Genomic DNA, 15,235 nt, shown 5'->3' with positions numbered 1-15,235 from the left:
GGAGGCAGCTCTGCCACGGGGCAGGGGTCCCCAGTGGGCTGGGAGCACGACCAGGGCTCATACATGGGGTGGGGAGACGTGCCAGTCTGATGAGCAGCGGGGTCTCCAGGGTACCCAGGGGGCTGCCTGGGCTGGGCACTCCCCGGGGCAACCCAGAGAAGAAGGGGTCTGGGGTCCTGTGTCCACCACCAGCCTGGAGCTAGAAGGAGACACCCCCCTACTGGGAGGGGGCTACGGGACAGGCCTCAGCTTACTCCTGTGTAAATTGGGCTGCATAGACGTGGTGTCCCAAGGGTCCCACAGGCTTGTCTGCTGGCCCTGGACCTCCACCCCTGCCCCAAGATGCTCCTGGTCCTGGGAAAATGCTTTCTCCTCCCTCAAGGTCCTTCTGAGTGGAGGGCAGCCTGGGGGCTTGGAGGACCAAGGACCTGGGTGGGCAGCACATGGCTGAGCAGCGGACCCTGGTGTGGGGACCGAGGTCAAGACCCTCCTTGTCGGAGCCCCGGGGCCTCATTAGGAAGGGCTTCCAGAGGTAGTGCCCTGACTGGGGTGAGGAAGCCATAGGAATGAACGGGGCACTGGGACGGGAGAGGTGGAACGGGGGACAAGGGAGGCTTCTGAAGTCCTCACATCGCCCCTGGAGCCCGCAGGTCCTGCCCCTGTGCCCCCCTAAGGCCAGGGAGGGCTGCTGCCTTGACTACATCCAAACAAAGGTGTGTGTTTTGTTTTCTGGTTTCCAAGCCTGGGACTGTCATGCTGGTGCTGACCACCAGGCGGCAGGCTGTGTCCACTGTGCTCAGTGAAGCCTCTGGAGCGGGAAGGGACGCTCAGGGGTCATGCTGGGCGTCCCCTGCCCCCAACCCAACATGTACCTCTTACTATTAGTCTGCATGTCCACAGCATGAGCTGCTCAGAGGCAGGTAGGGACTCTGAGATCCTCTCTGGACGCATTCAGCTCCTGCGCCTCTCACCCTGAGCAGGGGCTGTGTTGGGCCCAGGGACCGGAGTCAAAGGTCCCGCGAGGTCCCAGCCCTCCAGGAGCTCACAGCCCAGAGGGGGAGTTGGGTCAAAGCACAAGAGTGAATCTGTGTGAAAGGAAAGACAAAACACTGTCGGGAAATGAAGCAGGGTGAAGGAGGGTGGCCAGGGGCCTATGGGTGGGGGGGAGTGTCTCACAGGCCTCCAGGGTGGCCCTGATGCTGGGACCCAGATGGACAAGAGGAGCCAGTCCCGCACAAGTCTGCAAGCAGTGTGCTGTGGGGACGAGCAAAGCTGCAGAGACTCGGAGACACAGAGGGTTTGTCCGGAGAGGAGCTGAGGAGGGGCCAGTGTGGCCGGAGAGAGCTCGGGACGGAGGAGGGTGGGCCCAGCCCCCAGCCTGGAGGATGGACTGTTGTCTGTGCTGGGGGACACATTCACCTTACTTGGACCACCTCACACTTTCTGTACCAGTCTCCCGGCTTGGCTCGGCTGGGAGCCTCAGCCCCACGGTCACCCAGGAGGCCAGGGCTGCAGTTCAGCTGAGGCTCGACTGGGGCAGGGTCCGCCTCCAAGACCGCGACCGGGCACGTGCTCTTGGCAGGATTCGGCTGGGCCTGGGGGGTCTCAGGACTTCTGTGTCTCAGCCCGGAGCCTCTGCAGGTTTTTGGCACTGGGCCTCTGGGGTAGCTCATGTTATCTGCTCTTGCTTCGTCAGAGACAGACACACACACAGACACACACACTGACACAGAGACAGGGAATGGACCCGGGAGAAAAGGAATCCAGAGACCACAGGCTTTCATGAACCACCTTGGACGCGACACCCATCGTTATATTCTCTCCCTCAGAACCGGTCACACGGGCCTTCCACCGGGGAGGGCAGGGGATGTCACGAGGATACAAGAGGCTGTGTTAGTAAAGAGGGCACATGTCAGAGACAGAGACCCTTGTGCGTGCTGTGACGCCACAGTCTGACGCCAGCCAGGACACAGCCGGTCCTCCCATGGCCCAATGGGAAACCGGGAGATGCAGAAGGCCGGACGGTCACAACACAGAGGGGAGAGCATCCCTCACGACCCAGGGACAGAAAGGTTCACAGGCCTCTGGGCCAAATAATGCACCAAAGCCAGTGCATTCCCTGGGATGGAGGCCAGACCCGTCGCAGTCCAAGGGAGGCGGCCCCCACGGGAACAGGCGTCAGAGATGCGGGACGTCCCGGGGAGGGACTCGGGCAAGAGAGACCCGAGGGAGGCAGCGGTGGTCGCCTTCAGAGGGGCAGGTTTCTGCTCTGGGGACCAGCCGCCCGGGTGACAACGTGAGGAAGCAGAGGTCCCCAGAGACAGCTGTGACGGGCTCCCGTCTCTGGGAGAGAGTCCTCAGGCAGAGAGGAGGGACCGGGGCTCCAAGGGGACGCGGCCAGCCTGCCGGGAACCAGCCCCTCCGGCTGCAGGTGCACCCAGGTGCCAGAGGGACCTGAACAGGACAGCGGTGCGTGGCCGGCCTCGCTTTCCCCATCCAAGGCCAACGTCCTCTGCAGCCCTTGCCACTCCGCCCCTCGTCTCAAAGCAAAGTGGTCTCTTCACTGAGGTTCCCTGGTGCCCGTTCAGGACAAGGATGCCTCCCGGGAAGAAAGAGGAGAGCCGGCGGGGCTCACCCAGCCCGGGGGCCCTGGCAGATAAGCCGGCACTCGGCCTGTGGGCCACGGCCCTCTCCTGCCCCCACCGGCACCCTCTGCCCTCTGTCCGCTCACCCCCACCTCCCAGGAGACAAATCCAGCCCGAGGACTGCCTCGGGGCCGGCCTGGGAAGAGCTGGGTGGAAGGACAGGTGAGGGAAGACACAAGGGGTGTTCTCGACTCCCAAATCGGACGAACGAAGTCTGGGAGGAGAGAGGAAGATGGGAGGAAATGCAGGGTGTGCATTTGCACGTCTTCCTAACAGGAGAGGTGGGTGGGTGACCCAGGGACTCGGGCAGAGGCCTGACAACTTCAAGGGAGCCGGGAGGAGGATCCGAGAGAACCAGAGCAAACCCACAAAAGCACGGGGGCGGCGGGAGGTGCAGGAGACATACGTGTGCGGGTCCTCCAGGGCCCCCACCCTTCGCTCTATGTGTGTGCATGTGTGTGTGTGCGTGTGTGTGTGATTGTTAAAAACCTTGGGGAATATGGCTTACGTGTCTTCTTAGGGGGAGGAGGGCCATGGGGACGGCGCTCCCCCTTGCTGGCTGCGGGTGAGAGGCCGTACCACCTCCTGGGTGGGGTCCGGGGCTCGCTTTTGGGATCCAGGTGCGTGCACACAGCGGGGAGCAGACAGGGTGCTGAGGGCAGGCATGGACCCATCCACAAAGGAACAAGGACAGAGGCGGTTTCTGTCAATGACAGCACCTGACACATATCAATTCACCAGGTTATTCGAGAGAAGGTAAACGTCCACTACATTGCGGGAAGGTTCTGGGGACTTGGACTTAGAGCAATGAGCCAACCTAGTTCCTGCTCGCCTGGAGCTGACTGGAGCAGGGAGGGGTTCACTGAGGACTTCTGGTGACAGCCGTGTGGTCTCGCTGGGATCAGCGGGCTCGACCAGCAGCTTAGGACCAAGCCAAGTGAGGCCCGCGGTGAAGGGGCTATGCCCGAGCTACCCCGGAGAAGCAAGCCTCCGTTCCCTTGGCCTGTCCTTAGATTTCCCATCTGTCAAATGGGTGTGTAGGGAAACACGCCCCTCGATTTGTCCGTGAACTTGGTCTCGACTCTTCCGGGCAGATGAGGAAGAACTTCCTGGTGGTCGGTCTCCCCACTGGTAACTCCAGGAGAGGGGTTGACGTCACCAAGGGGATGGGGCGGCACCCCCGGGGGAATGGCTAGGGATCCTTTTCTGGTTAGCGGCCAAGCTGGACCGGGAGCCCTGGCCTCCAAACTCCGTCCTCAACCTCCCTACCACCCACATCCTCCCGCTCGATCCCTTGCTGTGACCTCCGCCTGAGATCCCGGAGGAGGCCTGGGAATGTCTCCCAGGAAGGAGGGGCTACGTGGTCGAGCATGTCTTAGAACCCTGGAAGGAGCAGGAAGACAGGGCTCCCCAGACCTTAATCGCCAAGGGCAGGTGGGGGCAGGGCCTCTAGCCCAGTGAGTGCACGCACCTCCCTTTTCTTACCGGAGGGCAGAACCTTCTGTCTGGAGCAAGGGCCAGCGTTTTCCCGGGAGCCCAGCAGACGGCTCTGGAAAGCTCAGGGTAGACCCAGACATCCATGTCAGCCCCCGCGGGGCCTCGGTACCGGGACCGGGCGACAACAGGAGACGTGTCTCTGTGGACAGATGCCAGGTCTCAGGCCACCTGCCACGGGCTCTGCCCTCGATGTTCTGGGTGACCTCGGACAAAACCTCAGTGTTTCCTGCTATAAAAAGAAGCGATGGGTTCCTCATGGGCTCGTCAAGCTGTGCTTCTGGGATTGGGGGTCGGGCCTCTAGGGGGCCGTGGACGTTCGGGGAGTCCACGCCTCATCCCGGTGTCACCCTGAGCAGCTCTGTCCTGTGTTTGCCACACAGGGCTTCTGCCTTAGGTACCGTCGAGACAGCATACGCCCGCCCCCATATAGGTGAGGTTTGAAACCGTAAGGGCAGGTGAGCGCTGGGCCAAGCCTGTCCCTCCCTGTCTCTGCTCCTCTGTTCCGTGTTGTCCTGTGCGCTCAGGGGGCACCAGTGGGTATGCAGTCTGGTGGCTCAGTCTACGGGAGTCCAGCTGAACCTGCGGGTCATTCTTTTACCAAATCCCATCGTCCCGTACTCACTAGGGCCTGGCCTCGACCCACAGCCCCCATCGTGTCCCTGATCCCACGCTGGTCACGGGGAGCAAATCTGCAAGCTCTTCTGAGGCCAGCAGGCCGGGACCCCAGGAGCAGACGCAGGGAGAGGAGAGGGCTCCCCCTGCATCCGGCAGAGGAGCTGAGGGTGGGGCAAGGGGCCCAGACCCACATGTGAACGAGGGCATGTTCGGAGCGGCCTGTGTGCCCAGCAGGCTCACCCTGGGCTGGAGAGAAGGCCTTGCACTTTGGAGAAGGCTGGGAGGGACGAAGGTCCAGCCTTCCTCATCCACTGTGGGGGTTGGGGCCGCCTTGCCGTTCAGGCTCCACAGGCTGGGACCTGGGGCAGGTGGTCTGGACCTTCTGGACTCGTGCTTCCTTGCAGGGACATGTGCAGAGGCCTCCCTCCCAGACTCGCCAGAGGGGACACAGCGCAGGAAGATTCAGACCCTGCAAAGGAAGATGCCACCCGGGGGATGCCGGAGGGTCGTGCTCACTGAAGAGGTCATGGTGCTCAGCACACAGCAGGGACCTGAGTTCCCCAGCTGAATTAGGGAAGGAGGAACGGAAGGAGGGAGGGAGGGGAACCATAGAAGCGGGGTCCACACCAGCTCAGGTCAGAGGTCCGGTCAGAGGGCGTCACCACTCGGGCCCTGGAAGGGGGCACGGGACACGTCCTTCTGTCCCTCCAGCGCTGACCTGCCTCCACGTGGGACCTGTTGACCTCCTGGATCGTCTCCACCTCCTCCGCAAACAACGCTGAGTGTTCCCAGAAGTGGGACAGTGAGCAGGGGCCAAAGAGTGGCTACCGGAATCCTGTGCCCTGGGGGACTCTGGGACAGCCTTCCAGGTGGCCCTTTTATGTCCTCCAGGCACCAGGCCACGATTCCACCTCATCTCTCAGGGAGTGCGACAACGCATCTACAAGGCCCGTTACCTCCCCATGTCACAGATGGGGACACCGAGGCTAATAGCACAGCCTGGGTCACTAGTAAGACGAACTGCGTCAGGAAGCCCATCTCCTAGACTTTGGATTGTCTTACCCGCGGGCCTGCATCTTGGCGTCCTGGGGCTCGGGGTCCCTCTTCCTGGGAAACCCCACCACCTGCCGAGGGCCCCCCCTGAACTCAGGGGAGCAGAGCGACCAGGCTTCCTGGGGCCCCACATGGGGCTGGGGAAGGGCCGACTCCGGGCTCTGGGGGCTCTACCAGTATTGGGCCAGCCGGTCCCCTGCAGGACGAGGACTTCTCGCTGGGGATAGGCTGGGGCCTCTGCTTCCTCACATTGTCACCTGGGCTGCCAGTCCCCAGACCAGAAACCTGTCCGTCTGAAGGTGACCAGCGCTGCGTCCCTCGGGTCTCACTTGCCCGAGTCCCTCCCCGGGACGTCCCGCATCTCTGACGCCTGCTCCCGTGGGGGTCGCCTCCCCTTGGACTGGGACGTGTCTGGCCTCCATCCCGGGGAACGCACTGATTTGGAACATTATTTGGCCCAGAGGCCTGTGAACCGTTCTGGCCCTGGGTCGTGAGGGATGCTCTCCCCTCTGTGGTGTGACCGTCCCGCCTTCTGCATCTCCCGGTTTCTGTTTGGGCCACGGGAGGACCGGCCGTGTCCTGTCTGGCTTCAGGCTGTGGTGTCACAGCACGCACAGGGGTCTCCACCCCGAGACCGTGCCCATTGTCACCGAAGGGGCCTCTTTTTTCCCACCTAATCTTTAATCCATTGTGATTTCAATATCAAAGGAGAAAAGTCTCTTTCAAATGGCCACAAAGTACGAAAATGAATCTGTCCCATCTGAAAAGTTGGTACAGACCCAAAGGTATCTCAGGCGAGATTCCACTTGAAGGAAACCTTCAGACTACATAACGGAACACGGAAAGCAGACTGGGGGTTCCCAGGGGCTGGCGGGGGCACGAATGGGGAGTGAGGGCTCCAGGTACACAGTGACCTCGTGGAACAAATTATTCTGCAACAATATTCTGGGGCATGGTTCACAGAATCGTGAGCATGCCCAGCGCTCAGGAATTGCACAACGGAAAATAAACAAAATTTTTATTGAAGATGAATGTGGATTTTAAACAAACCATAAGCAAATAAAGTAACAGCTAAAAAGTAGAGGAGAGAAAGGATAAGGGAGAAGAGGAAGAGTCATTCTGGTGGGGGGGCGGAGACTGGGATTGGAGCAACAATTAGAAATACAATAAACACCTCTCGAAGGCCTTCGGGCCCTTGAATTGTGGCCCGCATCCATGCGGGAACAAGGGCGGTGGCAGGAACGGTGTCGGGAGCAGAAGCAGGAACCAGCTGACTCTGTTCAGGTGCCCGCTGTCCCAGCACAGGTACCAGGTCACCTGCTGGCTCTCCGGCCCCTGCAGGAGTCGCCCCAGACTCCACCCCTGCCTGCAGAGACGCCGAGGACCCGGATGCCCTTGGGTCGGGCTCTGGAGCCGCACCGGCTTCCGCTCCTGCCCCGGACTCTTGAGAAGGAAACAGAGTGATGGTTACAGCGGCTCCAAGGCCTCAGGGTGAGAGGAGGGACGGTCCCCCCGCCCCCCACCCAGCGCTGGCCTCTCCAGGGGCCTTTGCAGACACACAACTCACCCCAGAGCCTCCCTGAGAAGCCACGGCCAGGAACCCACACCAGGACCTCTGCCCCCTGCAGGCCGCAGCCTGGGGCTCTCAGTGTCTGCGCCTGGCCCCACACCAGCTCCCGGGGGCTCCTCCCTGGGTGGCCCAGCACCGCCCGGGCCCCGTGAACACACATCTCCCACCCCAGCCTTCTCACCCTCGGGCTCTGGCTCCAGGGGCTCTGGGTCCTCATCCCAGGACCTGTGAACCAGGACCCTGTGGAGGGGCCGGGGCGGTGAAGGAGGCCTTCCCAGGTCATCTCCAGGCTCTGCTTCCCAAGACCTCCCTGCAGCCACTCTCTCCCTCGGTCCAGGGTGGCCCTCCTGGGCGACGGGGCACACGCACAACTCTGTAGGGTAGGTGATTCGGGATTCCGCCAATCGTTTCCCGATTTCATCGGTTGATTTCTGTAAAGACAGTGACCCGCGGACGGGTCAGAGACATCACAGCCCCGCCCAGTCATCCTCAGAGTCCTTCCACCCTCTCCACCTGTGGCTCCCAGATTGGACACAGACCTGAATGTGCACAGACCTGCCCCTGGGACACAGTGACATCCACCAGCAGGGCTCGGGATGAACCTCGAGGACAAGAGGGCCACCCCAGCAGACCCTGTCCCTCCCATCCAGCCTTGACGGGGATGTGAGCCTGACCCGCCCACCAGGGATCTGACCCCTTCATCAATCTGCCCCTGCTCAAGTGGGCCCTCCACACACGACCCCTCCTTCCACACAGGCACGCAGACACAGACACACACAGACACACACACACACACAGACACACACACACACACACACACACGGGAGGGGACGTGGGCCGCACAGGTCAGATCAGAGCGGTGTCGGGCTGGACCGGCTGTCTCTGGGTCTCCCTGTGTTACCTTTGGGTCCCTGCGAGCTAGAGACCTGAGGCGTCCTGTGCACGACCTGACCCGCTGTCTCCAGGGTCGGGAAGCGTCCCGGCCACGGGCTCCCCCGAGCCGGCAGCCGTGGGACACGGGCACACAACAGGAGAACATGTTCGTCAGGCAAAGGTTATCCCAACGAATGAGCCCAGTCGGGCGCTGTCTCCAGAACGTGGGTGCCTGGTGACCCGGGTTCTGAGTTCAATTGGGCTCTGTGACCAGGGAGGTGAGGTCACTTCCTGGGGTCCCCTTACCCGGCTTCCTGCTCCTACAAGAGCCCCTCCCAGGCTGCAAAGGGCTCCCCTCCACCCCATGCCCTGTCCCTACAGTGACACCAACACAGCCCAGACACGTCCCCGCAAGACCTGGTGTGGCCGGTGCCACGGCTTTGGGGACACGGAGCTGGGTTCAGACCTGGGTTTTCCTCCTGACCAGTGCTGGGACCCTGCACAGACCCCATGCCTTCTGGGGCCCCCCAGTCTCCCCATCTGCACAGTGGGGTCCTTGTGGCATCTCCTTGTAGGGGCACCATGAGGGAGCCACCTGTAGACACGTCCGGTGCCTACTATCCCGTGAGGCTCGTGGGCACACGTGGCCGTGGAAGGATGAGGAAGGGGTGCGCCTGGCACGGAACACAGGAGAGGGCAGAGTGGAGTCTCTTTGAGGTCATGGCCTCCTGCTCAGCCCAGACCCTGGTGTGTGCCGACCACTAGGGCACCTGGACCCCAGCTGCCGGCCGGGCTCGGGGATGGACACCAGAATGTGTCCCTGTGTCCTATAGCTCTACACAACTCACCCTGTCCCTCCCAGTCACCCTTGACCTGGGGTGTGGACATGACCCTCCCATCAGCCCGCTCCTGCTCTGGGTGGCTTCCCCCCCACGTCCCATCCTTACAAGCACACACAGCCTCACACACACTCACAGACACAGGGAGGCTCGTGCAACTCACAAGTCGGATCAGGGCCGTGTCAGGCTAGACCGGCCAGGCCTTGGCCTCCCGGTGTCACCTTTGCGTCCCTCCGGGCACGTGACCAGAGGCTTCGGGGGTGAGACCGGACCCACCGTCTGCAAGTGGGAAAAGGCTCTCCCTGTGGGCTTTCCTGAGACCACAGCCTCGATTTATCAGGACACAGCATGAGAACACGTTGCGCATTCGAAGGTCTCCAACCACAGGGGCTGAGTGGGGTGCTTCTCTAGAATGGGGGTGCCTGTGATACACACGGGGGCATTTGGGATCCCCTGGCCATCGGCCTGGCATGGCTCCCCTCATGGGCATGTTCCCTGGAGACAATGTCCCCGCCCCACACCTCTTCTCTCCCCCAACCCCTGTCACCTCCACGGTCCACTCATCCTTTGACCCCCACGCGGGTGGTTAGTTACTGGGGGGCGGGGGACTGTGTTTCCATGCAATTGCGTGGACCTGTGCCCACTCAGGGGATGCCCAGAGGAAAGGACCCCACACGGGATAGGTTCAGTGGTCCTTCAGGATCTTAGAGGCTCTCATTCCCTCGAAAACCCCCTGGGAAAGTGAAGCCCTGGCCTAGGAGCCCGAAACCTCCCCCAGCCCCTCTAGGCTCTGCTCACCTGGTGGGTCCCCGGCCAGTCCCTGCCTCTCCTGGCCTCAGTTTCCCGACTGTTCCACGAGCGCTTGGAGGAGGAGCTTCACCAGTCCGGCTAGAGTGGCCCCTGGCTCCCACCTTCGGGCAGGATGTGGCGCGGGAGCCTTGTGGGCGGGGAGGTGCTCCCAGCAAAGGTCGAGGCAGGTGGAGACTGCGCAGGTGCACCGGGACCATGGGACTGCGCGCACGGGACCACCTCGCGGCAGGAGCCCACGACACCTGGGGTCGCACGTATCCGATCTCCGACGCCCGCTCAGTGACCCTCATATCCTCTTAGGCCTGGGGCCACGGCCACTCCACCCAGGCAGGGCGGCTGGACACAGCGGGTATGGAGACCCGGGTCAAGAGGAAAACGAGACAGACCCCCACCCTGCTGACCTGGCCCCCACACTCCACTCCACTGTTCATCCGGGTGCCTGGCTGAGCAGGGGGAGGGGGAGGGGGACACGAGTCTGGGCAGGGAGAGGTCAGGCCGCCTTTCCCTCCTCCCCATCCCCTCCCCCTGCCTTCCCGAGAGCCCCCTCCCCCACAAGCTCCCCCACTTCGGACACCTTCACCTCCCTGCTTTCATCCCCCACACACCCACCGGAGGTGGGAGCCGCCGACCCCATCTTCAAAAAAGAGCACCGAGGTCCCAGAAGCTGGCATAGAGCTTGCGTGTCACAGGACTCTGACGTGGCCCCCCTGTGGGTGTGAGCCCGGGTCGCTCTGACCCGAAGCGTGGGCTTTCTCAGGACCCCGAGGAGGTGACCTCTGAAGCCAGCCTTAGAGATGAGGGTGTTCTGGATGGGAGCCATGGAGCAGGGCGGTGGTAGCAGGGGGCTCGAGGGGCAGGGATGGTGGGCTCCCTGGGGGAGGAAAACACTAGGGAGGGGGGAGGGGAACACCCTGGGGAGGGCATCTGGCCCAGTTCACTCGGGGCTCGGACGTCAGGTAAGGAGTCGGGGGTCACTGCAGCTTGCCAGGCGCAGGAGACATGACCAGTCAGTGTCGTCAGAGCCACGGCATCCTAGATCTGGAGGGAGCTCGCGGGCTTGGTATCTGTCCCCAGATAAGCATGGATTCCCAGGCACCGGCCTGGGAGGATGATGTTGCCTCAGTCTCCTCCTCTGTAGAGCAGAGCAGGTCGTCGCCACCTCCCGGGGCTGGATTCCCCGGCAGGTCCAGAGATGATCTCCTGTCAGAGGAGTTGTTCAAGTGAGGTCTGTACCTCGGTGGTCTCGGAGAGGGGACCAAGGGACGTGCCCCCTGCCAGCTCGGCGGATGCTCTCGTCCAAGCTGCTGATCCTCACGTCCAGGCCGGCACCGGTGATGTGGTCTCATCCGCCAGTTGGGGGGACAGGGGTAGTAAGGAGCTGTGCTTGCGGACCCTGAGAGACAGAGCTCGTGAGCGCCCAAGGCTGCCCCGGGGTGTGTGGAGGCTGAGGCTAAGCTGACGCCTGATGTCTCTGGGAAGGACTAGGAGGAGAGCCCGGGCCCTGGGGTCTCCGGGAGTGAATGGAGGGAGTGATGTCCGGGAGTGATGTCCTCCGGGAGGACATCCTGGGCCCTGGGGTCTCTGGGGGTGAATGGGAGGACAGCACGGGCCCTGGGGTCTCTGAGAGGGACTGGGAGGACAGAACGGCCCTGGGGACTCTGGCAGGGACGGGGCTCCAAATTGAGACTCACAAGTTGCCGAGGCAAGTTCCTGCCGAGTTTTCAGTGAAACCGCCTCTCAGTGTATATGGTGAATTCGGGGGCTCACACATTCAAGTGCAGCGTCACAGCCAGTATAACCAGCTGACCCCCTAGCCCCGCCAGGGAAATCGTCACGGGGAAGAGCTCTCTGGGCTGGGGGAGCGCTCCTCCCATTTCTCCTGGCCTGGGGGGACCCCAGAGAACGTCTCCATTGTTCTCTGTCTCCATTGTTCTCTTTCCCTCCAAGGGAGGAGCTGCCCCGAGCACCCCTGCACCCTGGGTGTCCCCGCCCCCGGGTCCCCACTGCTGAGAAAGAGGCCACAGGGACCTGTGTCAGGAGTCTGGTCGGCCACCGCTCCTGGGGCCATGCCAGGCCCTGGTGGCTGCATGGAAAGGCTGGATGGCTTTGGGGCGGGGCCTCACTGGCGTCCCCTCCCCCCTTCCCCACTGCGGTCTGCGATCCGGGTCCTGTACGGGTGCTCCATCCGTCACCAGTACCCGCCTTGTTCCTGCCATGGGAGTGATCGCTCTGCATCACCCATTTCACAGAGCAGGAGAGTGAGGCCCAGAGAAGGGAGGCAGGTGTTTCTGGGCACAGGGCTGGTCAGCAGAGAGCTGGAATACCACCTCCGGAGCCCCCGCCAGCCCGGGCAGGGACCCCCAAGCCGAGGACGAGCATTCCCCTTCTGCCTGGCCACTCATTCTTCCCAGACCTTGACAGTGGCCTGTTCCTTTTGGCCATGGGTATTGCCTGCCGACCAGGAGGGAGTCCAGCTGGTAGGACAGGTCTAGCTATAGGACACAGGGACACCTGTGAGCTACCAGGAGCCACATTGTGGTCTCTGTCCCCGAACCTGCCCGGCAGCTGGGGCCCAGATGCCCTAGGGGTCGGCACACACCTGGGTCTGGGCTGAGCAGGAGGCCATGACCTCAAGGAGACTCCACTCGGCCTTCTCCTGGCTCCTGCCCAGTCTCACCCATCCTCCCTGAGGGGCTCCAGGGCCCGGATCCAGGCCCCTGATGGCTGCTTGGGCTCCAGCCGGGAAAGATGTAGAGCCTGTGGAGCAGCTGGACCTCTTGGGGCTGGAGGGAGGACTGGCCACCGACGGGGCCTCGGCTGGGGAGGATACGTGCCTCTTGGGGTGAGGAATGGGCTGATACCCGGTGCCGGGGTCATGGCTCATGTATACAAAGGGCTGAAATCACTGAGTGCCCGGGGGATGCCCAGTTACAGTAGGCTCCCTGACACTTGGTCATCCTGGAGTTGGCCCCCGGCCTCCCCGGGCAGCTTGCCACCCTCTGACTCCTCACAGGGCTGCAGCCAGGCACAGGCTGGAACCGTGTCCAACGTCCTGCCAGGAAGACAAGGCGGAAGGAGGAAAGGAGAAGGGCAAGGGGCGGACCGACTTCTCCCTGCCCTGAGTCGGCCTCCACTGCTGCCTCCAGGAGGCCTGGCCCAGCCATGCCCCAGGGTCCATGCACCTGGACCCCGGGGTGGAGTCTGCGGTCCAGGCCAGCTGGGTGGGGTGGGTATAGTCACTGGCCATCTTGTCCCCAGATGTCCAACCCAACCCACCTTGCCTCGCACCCTGAGGCCTGCCTGGCAAGGGCGTGCGTGGTTCTGAGGCTCAGGAGAGGTTTGGTTCCCAGAGCAGTTGGCAGAGGTGGGAACGTGGGTGACCAGCCTGGTGGGGAACGGTTCGATTCATGCACATCACCGGTCCGTCTGGATCATCTACAGGTGCTGAGTGCGGGTCCCTGGCCACACCTGGCCTCCACATGACCCATCCGGCCCTGTGGAGGGTGGCCTGTGTACCTGGGGCACCTCCCCTCCACCTACCCCTGGGGGCGAGCCTGGGCCGTGGTCACACTGATGCACTTCCCCGTCTGACCCCCAGGGACAGAGGGACCCTGAGGAATGGCAGGTCTGGCCTGGGACAAGGGAGGTGTGCAGGGTCCAAGGAGCAGGTCTGGTCTCCAGTCCTAGTCCAGCCTCTACCCCCCATGGGGTTCCCCCTGGGAATGAGAGCCCCTGAGATGATCAGGGGTACCTATCCACCCTGTCCCTGTGAGGCTGTGACCTCTGGGCATCTCCAGAAAGGCACGTGTACACACACACACACACACACACACACACACACACACATATTCTGACTGTCCCACTGGAGATCAGAGGGGAGTCCCCACTGGGAGGGCGTGGGTAATAGGGGGAAAGAAGAGAAAGGCTGGAGGCAGTGGGGCCATGGGGCAGGGACATCAGGATTCCTGGCAATAGCCCAGGACCCACCACATAGGGAGGGCAGATGTGCCCGTTGAGGGTCAGGGGGTTCCCAAGGTGTCCGGGGGGATTGCCAGGAACTAGGGGAGGACGGGGTCTGGGGTCCTGTGTCCACCACGCTGGGCCCCTGGAGCTAGGAAGTGTGGACGGGGCTACGGCACAGAAGGACTCAGCTTCTTCCTCCTAAACTGGGCTGTGTCGACAGTGTCCCAAGGGTCCCACAGGCTCATAGTTGAGTCTGTGTCCTGGGATCTTCATCCCTGGCCCTCTGTTCTCCCCTCCTGGGAAAATGCTTCCTACTCCCTCAAGGTCCTTCTGAGCAGAGGGCAGCCTGGGGGCTTGGAGGACCGAGGACCTGGGTTTGCAGCACATGGCCAAGCAGCGGACCCTGGTGTGGGGACCGAGGTCAAGACCGTCCTTGATGGAGCCTTGGGCCCTCATTAGGAAGTAGTTCTCCAGGCAGTGCCCTGGCTGGGCCGAGGAGGCCTCATGAGGGAGCTGAGCACCAGGCCTGGGGAGGGACATGGGCCACAAGGGAGGCTTCTGAGGGTTGTCACCTGGACCCTGGAGCCCACAGGACCTGCGCCTATGAGACTCACAGACACAGACAGAGTCCGAGGCAGAGACAGAGAATGGACCCACGAGAGAGGAAACCAGAAATTCCATGAATCGTCCCAGAAATGACACCCAGTCATCATATTCTAGCCCTTAGAACCCGGTCACACGGGCCGTCCACCCGGGAGGGGAGGGGTTGACAGAAGCACGTGGGACCAGGATTCGGGAAGGCGGGGAGCCACAGTGGGGACCGCCCAGCACGTAGGCCCAGACCAGGCTCTTGGACCTGAGCCCAAATGTAATGGGGCCCCTGGAGTGCATGTCCGGAGGGCACAGGGTCTGAACGAGTTCACCTCCACCTTCCCCTGGGCCTGGGACCCAGGCAGGAGGGGTGGCTATACCTGGACCCAGAGAAGACCCAGGCCCGCGTGAGTGTGTTCCGTGCCAGGCCCACCCCTTCCTCGTCCTTCCATGGCCACGTGTGCCCACGAGCCTCATGGGATAGCAGGCACGGGACGTGTCTACAGGTGGCTCCCTGATGGCGCCCCTACGAGTAGATGCCACAAGGACCCCACTGTGCAGACGGGTGACCGGGGGCCCCGGGAGGCACAATGCAGGGTCCCAGCACTGGTCAGGGGGAAAACCCAGGTCTGAACCCAGCTCTGTGGCCCCAAAGCCGCGGCCCCGGCTGCACCAGGCCTCGCGGGGACGTGTCTGGGCTGTGTTGGTGTCACTGTAGGGACAGGGCATGGGGTGGAGGGGAGCCCTTTGCAGCCTGGGAGGGGCTCTTGTAGGAGCAG

This window comes from Prionailurus bengalensis, chromosome D4 (genome assembly GCF_016509475.1).
Source record: "Prionailurus bengalensis isolate Pbe53 chromosome D4, Fcat_Pben_1.1_paternal_pri, whole genome shotgun sequence".
Classification (NCBI taxonomy): domain Eukaryota; kingdom Metazoa; phylum Chordata; class Mammalia; order Carnivora; family Felidae; genus Prionailurus; species Prionailurus bengalensis.
Note: the sequence above shows the minus strand (reverse complement) of the source record.